Source organism: Chiloscyllium plagiosum, chromosome 5 (assembly GCF_004010195.1).
Source record: "Chiloscyllium plagiosum isolate BGI_BamShark_2017 chromosome 5, ASM401019v2, whole genome shotgun sequence".
Lineage (NCBI taxonomy): Eukaryota > Metazoa > Chordata > Chondrichthyes > Orectolobiformes > Hemiscylliidae > Chiloscyllium > Chiloscyllium plagiosum.
The window spans coordinates 103887812-103896945 of record NC_057714.1 but is presented as its reverse complement, the minus strand read 5'-3'; positions in this window follow the sequence as shown (position 1 = coordinate 103896945).

Sequence of the window (9134 nt, the reverse complement as noted above, 5' to 3'; positions counted from 1 at the left end):
CAGAGGAAGTGGTGGAGGCTTGCAACATTTAAGCAGCATTTGGATGGGTATATGAATAGGAAGGGATTGGAGGGATATGGGCCGGGTGCTGGCAGGCGGGTCTAGATTTGGTTGAGATATCTGGTCGGTATGGACGGGTTGGACCGAAGGGTCTGTTTCTATGCTGTACATCTCTATGATTCTATTTTTCCAAATTGAATAAATTCCATCTCTAAAAATCTATCTCATGCTTATGGGCATTTACATAGCGTTACTTGGACAGATGTGAAGGTACACAAAGCACTATACTACAGACTTAGTAACGTTAAAATGGAAGCTAAGCCTGGACACTGACCTTTCCAGGAATTACTTATGTGTATTTGCTAAAGTGGTTGAGTAATTTCATATGAATTTTATACATAATCTGCAAAGTCTCATTTATTAAAGTCCCTTTATTGCAACTGAATGCAGAAAACAAAAGACTGTATTCCAACTGCAGCCTTAACCTTGACAAATTGCAGGTCATTTTCTTGCTTTTTTAGTGAGCACTGAACATTTAGAATATTTCTTTTTATTTGATCTGTATTTCTATTTTCAAACCTCTTCTTATTTACACCCTGCTCCTTCACTTTGCTAAAAATCGTCCTTTTACAGTAATGTTTCTCCATGGATATAACCACCCACGCCTCTGATCTTTTCTACTGCTTCCTGAGATCTGATCTCTTGGCTTTATTGCTGCAGTTTTGATATCATTTATTATCTGATATGATCAGCCAACTTAAATTCCAACTTGCTTGCTCTCCTGTCCTTGTTACACCAGGGATGTGCTGTTATTCAAACAGAAAATCCTACCCAAGGCTTCTTCTTTATCCATTTTGACAGATTTGTCTAACACCACTCTACTTGATTTGATTGTGATGTGTACTCAAGCACAAAAGTACAGAGTACTGTGAAATGTGTATAATATCACCACACAAGGTGCCATCTTAGGTTCAAGTACCTAGGTACAGAATCTTAAGGACAAGGTAGAAAGAAAGAATGAAGTTAAAAATGAAGCACTGCAGTAATTATAGTACAGTGACCCCTGTCTTAGGTTTCAGTGGAATAGAAAGAAATAAAGCCAACAGTTCAAATATTACACTCTTTCTAAGTGGATAGCTATGATGAGACCACATCTTGAGGGATTACCTTGAGACCAGAAGTTCATGTTGAGGCCATGCTCAGCTGAGAGACTGCCACGCCAGGCTGGAAGACTGCCACGCCAGGCCGAGAGACCACCATGCCAGGCCGAGAGACCACAACGCTGGGCCGAGAGACCACAACGTTGGACCAAGAGACCATAACGCTGGGCCGAGAGACCGCCACGTGAGCCCGAGAGACCGCCACTTCAGACTGAGAGACCGCCACATCAGACCGAGAGAGCGCCACGTCAGACCGAGAGAGCGCCACGTCAGACCGAGAGACCGCCACGTCAGACCGAGAGACCGCCACGTCAGACCGAGAGACCGCCACATCAGACCGAGAGATAGCAACGCTGGGCCGAGAGACCGCAATGATGGGACATTGAGACACTGCCACGCCAGGCCAAGAGATCGCAACACTAGGCCGAAAGATCGTAACGCTGGACCAAGAGACCGCAACGCTAAGTTGAGAGATCACAACACTGGGACATTGAGAGACTGCCATGCCAAGCCGAGAGACACCATGTCAGACCAAGAGACTGCTACACCAGGCCAAGAGACTGCAACGCTGGGCCGAGAGACCGCCACGCCAGGCTGAGAGACCACCACATCAGACCGAGAGACCACCACATCAGACGGAGAGACCGCCACGCCAGACCAAGAGACCGCCACGCCAGACTGAGAGATAGCAACGCTGGGCTGAGAGACCGCAATGCTAGGCTGAGAGACCGCAACGCTGGGACATTGAGAGACCGCCATGTCAGACCAAGAGATCGCCACGTCAGACCGAGAGATAGCAACGCAGGGCTGAGAGATAGCAACGCTAGGCTGAGAGACTGCAATGCTGGGACATTGAGAGACTGCCACACTGGGCCGAGAGACCGCCACATCAGACCGAGAGATTGCCATGTCAGACCGAGAGGTAGCAACACTGGGCCGAGAGACCGCCACGCTGGGCTGAGAGACTGCAACGCTGGGCCGAGAGATCACCGCACTGGGCCGAGAGACCGCCACGTCAGACCGAGAGATCGCCACGTCAGACTGAGAGATAGCAACGCTGGGCCGAGAGACCGCAATGATGGGACATTGAGACACTGCCACGCCAGGCCAAGAGATCACAACACTGGGACATTGAGACATTGCCACGCCAGGCCGAGAGACCGCCATGGCAGGCTGAGAGACAGACACACCGGGAAGAGAGGCCACCATGCTGGGACATTGAGAGACTGCCATGCCAGGGTAAGAGTTCACTATGCTGGGACATTGAGAGACTGTCACGCTCGGCGGAGAGACTGCCACGCCAGGCTGAGAAATCACCATGCTGCGACACTGAAAGACTGTCATGCCAGGACGAGAGACTGCTATGCCAGGCCGAGAGACTGCTATGCCAGGCAAGGAGACCCCCCCCAACACTGGGCCGAGAGATGGCCAAGCTGGGCCTAGAGGCCATCATGCCGAGCTGAGAGACCACCACACCAGGCCAAGAGGCTGCCACTCTGAGAAGAGAGTCCGCCACACTGGGAACTGTACACAAAGAATGGCTTGTAATTTACAGAGCACCATTAACATGGTAAAATGTCTCATGGTGTTTCACTGGAGCATTACATAGAACATAGAACCTAGAACATTACAGCGCAGTAGAGGCTCTTTGAGCCTCAATGTTGTGCTGGCCTGTGAAACCAACCTAAAGCCTATCTAACCAATCTTACGAGGCTGTGACACACGACACATGAAGAGACTGCAGTGCAAATGACACAAGAGTAAAGATTTTATGAAGCATCTTCAGTGGAGAGTCTGTAAGGAAGGAGGGGGTCTCCACAGCATAAGATGTCAAAGGCTAAAGTCCCAAGCAAAGGCCAGCAATGGAGGAAGGCACAGGAGGGTTATGGGCTTTGGGGAAGTGATGACCATAGGGCAAGGTCATGAGGAATTTCAAAATAAGAATGAGAGCTTTTAAAAATCGAGGCTTTCATGAACTAGGAGACAATATCATTCTACAAACATGGAAAATGGACGGATGATGCTTCATTTTTTTTTAAAGTTGCCTACCTTCCCTCAAAAGGTTAAACTGACTGCTGTTGATTTGGACAGAGTTTACCATGACATACACTGCGGCCATTGGCAATCCCTTCATTCACCATCATCATCTCAGGCTTGTAGCTTTCTGCCATTGGTCTTCATATTACTGCCTGACTTGCTGAGCTTTCCCAGCGACACACTCACACGTCTGATGCTGCCCGACCTGCTGTGTTTCCCCAGTGACACACTCTCAACCCCATCTTCATATTACTGAATGGATTGATTCTCAAACACAGATCTTTGGAGATGCAACAGGAGATCCCACAGGGTGGTGGGATCCAGAGATAAGGATTTGCTATCTTTTCTTTTCTTCTCTAATGCTGCTCAGAATTAACAGAGAATTCTGAAGTTTGATTGGTAAATTATCACCATTTTGACAAATTGACAGCGAGCTCCTCCCTGTTATTAATTGCCAATGCTGCCACACTGTAAAGGAATGATTCAGAGTCAGTTTGAAGTACTTTCTAGAACTATTTGCCAGTTGAGGAATCAAGATCTGACGGACAAATGTTTTCAGCCCTCTGGATAGTTAGTAAGTTTGCAGATGACACCAAAATTGGTGGTGTAGTAGACAGTGAAGAAGGTTACCTCACAGTAGAGCAGGACCTTGATCAGATGGACCAATGGGCCAAGAAGCGGCAGATCGAGGATAGTTTACGTAAGTATGAGGTGTTGCATTCTGGTAAGGCAAACCAGGGCCGGACTTATTCACTTAATAGTAGGGTCCGAGAGTGTGTTGCCAATCAAAAAGACTTCAGTTTGCAGGTTCATAGCTCTTTGAAGGTGGAGTCACAGGTAGAAGGCATTTGGTACTATTGCATTTATTGGTCAGTGCATTGAGTACAGGAGTTGGGAGGTCATGTTCTAGCTGTGCAGGCCATTGCTTCGGCCATTTTTTTAGAATCCTGCATTCAATTCTGGTCCCCCTGCTATAGGAAAGATGTTGTAAACCCGGAAAGGATGCAGAAAAGATGTTGCCCTGGTTGGAAGGTTTGAGCTATGGGAAGAGGCTGAATAAGCTGGAATTATTTCCCATGGAGCATCAGAGGCTGAGGGTGTGACCTTATAAAGGTTGATAAAATCATGAGGGGCATAGAATAGAGTGAATAGTCAAGGTCTTTTTCCCCAGGTTAGGGGAGTTCAAAACTAGAGGACATGGGTTTAAGGTGAGAGAGGAAAGATTTAAACAGGACCTGAGGGACAAACCTTTCACACAGGGGATTGATAGTGTAGTACAACCTTGATTATCTGAACATCGATTATCCAAATGTTGGATTATCCGAAAAAGAGCTCAATGGTTGGGTAAACTGTGTTGTCCGAACATTCGATTATCCGTAACAAATACTCCCCACCCGTGTCGTTCGGATAATCGGGGTTGCCCTGAATGTGGAATGAGCTTCTGGAGGAAGAGGTAAAGGCAGACTCCCTTTGCTGATGGATAATAGTGAACCCGATGAGTTTTTTTCCTGACAATCCACACTGTCAAATCTCTGCCCTCTCCACTCAATCTCCCCTACCCTGGGGAAAATGCCTCATGTAGCCCCTAATGATTTTACATACCTCTGGAAGGTAAGCCTTCAGCTTCCTACACTCCAGGGAGAAAAGTCCCAGCCTACCCAGCTTCTTTCCAAGCATCCTAGGAACCACTAAAAAGACAGTTTTTAAAAATTATTTCTAAAGCATACAGTTCTCCAGTTTAGTGGGTGTTGAAGTGTTTACATGCTGTGATCAAAGAGGGACAACTTACGCAGAGTTCTTTGTTGTTACCTAAAGGAGGAGGTTGAATTTTATTACACTTAAACAAATCTCCGCAAAGTAATTTCACTTGCTATGACTTCTTTGCACATACAGCCTTGAGGGATGTTGTGAACTTGAAAGGGTTCAGAAAAGATTCACAAGGATGTTGCCAGGGTTGGAGGATTTGAGCTATAGGGAGAGGTTGAACAGGCTGTGGCTGTTTTCCCTGGAATGTCGGAGGCTGAGGGGTGACCTTATAGAGGTTTACAAAATTATGAGGGGCATGGTTAGGGTAAATAGGCAAAGTCTTTTCCCCGGGTTCGGGAGTCCAGAACTCGAGGGCATAGGTTTAGGGTGAGAGGGGAAAGATATAAAAGAGACCTAAGGGGCAATTTTTTCACACAGAGGGTGGTACGTGTATGGAATGAGCTGCCAGAGGAAGTGGTGGAGGCTGGTACAATTGCAACATTTAAAAGGCATCTGGATGGGTATATGAATAGGAAGGGTTTGGAGGGATATGGGCTGTGTGCTGGCAGGTGGGACTAGATTGGGTTGGGATATCTGGTCGGCATGGACAGGTTGGACCAAAGAGTCTGTTTCCATGCTGTACATCTCTATGACTCTATGAGTCTATAACCACAGAGTCGATGGTTATCAGGGGGAGGTGGGAATGGGGAGTTGAAAAAACTTACCGATCAGCCATGTTCTTAAAGAAAAACAGAAAATGCTGGAGAAGCACAACAGGTCTGGCAGCACTTGGGCAGAAAGAAACAGAGTTAATGTTTCGAGTCCCGTATGACTCTCATCTGAAACTGATAGGATGTGGAAAGTAGACAGAACGGAGAAGAAACAATTGGTGAATGTGCCCAGGCAGTGATAAGGGTGGTTAAGGAGTGGTAGAGATGTAAAACAAGTGTAACTGTTAGCTCTGCAAAGGTGAACAGCAATGCCAACATGACATGGTCAGGGGATGGTAGGGGATGTAAGAAATATAGAGTACAGTGGTCATACTCTGAAGTTGTGGAACTCAATATTGAGCCCTAGAAATTGTGAACATTTGAAGTGGAAAATCCTCTATCACTGTCACCAAAATTAAAACTATAATTTTCCAGCTCCTTTCAACTCTGAAGAAGAATCAGAATGGACTCAAAATATTAACAGATTTTCTCTCTCCATAGATGCTGCCACTGAATTTCTCCAGGGTTCTCTGTGTTTATGAGTGACTTGGTTATTCTTCTGGGAACAGTAGTGTTGGATTAAATCCTTGTCAAAAATCTCTGTCTTCTGCAGGACATCCCTGAATGATTAAATGTTCCTTCTCATGAGGTGGTCCTCCTGTCAGATGTAGGATATCAGGGAGCAGGATTTGGGGGAGAGACAAAATAGGAGAAAGAGAGCATGAAAGAGAGACAGTACTGACCGCATTATGACTTCCTTCTCCAGCTGCTGGGAGTCTCCAAAAATATGCAATCTGTGTATTCTGAAGGTGATATGATTATCTGATGACTGTAAACTAACTTAGCCAATGTACCACTGACCAAGCAATTGGTCTTAATGGTCCATCTGAAGATCTAGACCCACCTTAAGGGACCTTCCGGTCCAAGATTGGTCAAATAATCAATGGAATGTGGTCTGTACAAAGCAAGGTTATCAGTTTAATAAAGTAAGGCACCTTAATGCAATTCTGTCCAGCAACTCAGAGGTTAAAGCTTTTGCGCTCCGTGGCGAAATTGCGCAATTACATTAGAAAATTACATATTATTTCTATGTTTTTTAAGAGACAGCACAGCCTTAATTACAAGAAAAGACCAATCAAATGTAATAAGGTGACATGATTTACAGCAGGTTAATCCAATGATATTTCCTGAGAAGCAGATTATTTGACGCACAAAATCATGCCATACTTGTTAGTTCAAGATTAGTTCGAATACCAAATCACTGTCTTATGATTCATATTATGAAAACTGCATTGTTTCCTCTTATCTCTAAATACAACCAACTTAACAAAGCATCAGTTCAGGTTCACAGTGTCAAAGAAAAATCTAAAGCCATTTTGTTATGTTCTTTTAAATTGAAAAGCCATTTTGTGGTTATTAAAAATCTACATAAACTTGTTGTTTCTGACAACTGCCTAAATTCAAATTTTAGATCATCATCTCCCCCCTTTGGTCATTCTATGACCGCACCATAAAGGCATGGATCGAATTAATCCAATTCAAAGGCAGCGAAAGACTGACATACTTCCTCTTCCTCCGAAGAGGATCCAGGGGCAGGCAATGGTGCTTCCTCATCATCATCCAAGTGGAGAAGAAGCACTTGAACTAGCAAGTATGGCATGATTTTGTGCGTCAAACAACCTGCTTCTCAGGAAATATCATTGGATTAACCTACTGTAAATCATGTCACCTTATTACATTTGATTGGTCTTTTCTTGTAATTAAGGCTCTTAAAAAAAGTCTCTTAAAAAACATATAAATAATGTATAATTTTCTGGGTGGAACCAATGTTGTCAATAGAAGCTAATATTTTAGCAATAATAGCAATACCAACAAAAAGACCAACTAAAACAATAGCAGCATACATAGCCATATTGATTAGCCAGTTGTACCATGAGCCAAAACCCCAATCTGCCCATCCTGCACCTTCATTTATTTGGTTGACAAAAGTGCGGATGTTATCTATATGTCTAGTAATGTTTTTGATAAGATCAGTGACCCCCATGATGCATTTTCCTTTGACTATAGTGCAAACTCCACCTTCCTTCGCAAGTATGTAATCGAGGGCAGAGCGGTTTTGTTGGGTAAATAGGCGCAATTCTGAAAGCACGTCCCTACTTTCTATTAGGGCAGCAGTTGTCTCATTTCCTAAAATCGTGAGTCCACAAATGAGACAATTACGATTTTGATGACTAAAACTCCTGAAGACCCTCCTATGGAAAGAACACTAAGAGCTGCATATGCCAATGAGTGAGTTTTATTTCTTGATAGAGCCTTTGGATTCTTCCATTCTGCACAGAAGTCAGGAGAAACTGAACAGTTAACAGGGGAATTCGAATCTTGTTGTCAGGTAATTGGACAGGGAACAGTAGTTGGAAATAGTGTTCCTACAGCTATAGAATGAGGAGTACTTGCTCTATTCAGGACAAGATAGTTAGATGCCTTATTATAACTGAAAAAGTGATATCCAGGTTTAGTATAGATAATGGAAGGACCTTCCCAATAAAAAGTGGACTTATTAGAGTATCTGGGTAGTCCATAATTACATAGTTTGGTCCCGAACGTAAAGGCTGAAAATCAAATGAGGTGGGTCTCTTGATAAGAGACGTGGTTGACATCCCAGAATGGTTCTACCCATCCAATAATAGTACTATTAGGGGTATCATAATAAAGGTGGGTGTTGTTATCCATCCCACATAGGGTTCGATACCATTGGTAATAGAGACACATTCCTCCTTAAGGCATACGCATGAGATGTAAGGTCCTTCAAAGAAGTCGTGATGACTGATACATTTAATCATAGCACAGGGAATAATTCTATGCACCTTTACATAAGTGCATCCCCATCCCTTACCATTGTTGCAATTTGGATAGGATATTATGGATTTATTGGAGGAAGTCCATAAACAAGTAATGGCTGGGACTAGGTAGTAATCAAAAGAGATATTACATCCTGTAAATACTTTAGAACTATTCCATACCTCCATGTTAGGATTTGGAAGGATAAAAGGGGTCAGAGAGTCTCTTGGAGGAGAAAGTGAGGGCTGCAGATGCTGGGGATCAGAGCTGAAAATGTGTTGCTGGAAAAGCGCAGCAGGTCAGGCAGCATCCAAGGAGCAGGAGAATCGACGTTTCGGGCATAAGCCCTTCTGCAAAGTAAGGGCGTAACAAACTACTTCATCCACTCCAAATATTTTATTATGGGTTTGTAGAAACAAATTGTTAGTGAAGGATAACATCCCCCCTTTGTCTCTGTTACTACGTGATCTATCTGAATGGGAACAAGGCTTACCAGGGATACCCATAGTACAACTGAAGTCATTTCCGCCACCTCCAAACGGACCACACCACCAGGGATATATTTCCCTCCCCTCCCCTATCAGCGTTCCGAAAAGACCACTCCCTCCGTGACTCCCTTGTCAGGTCCACACCCCCCACCAAC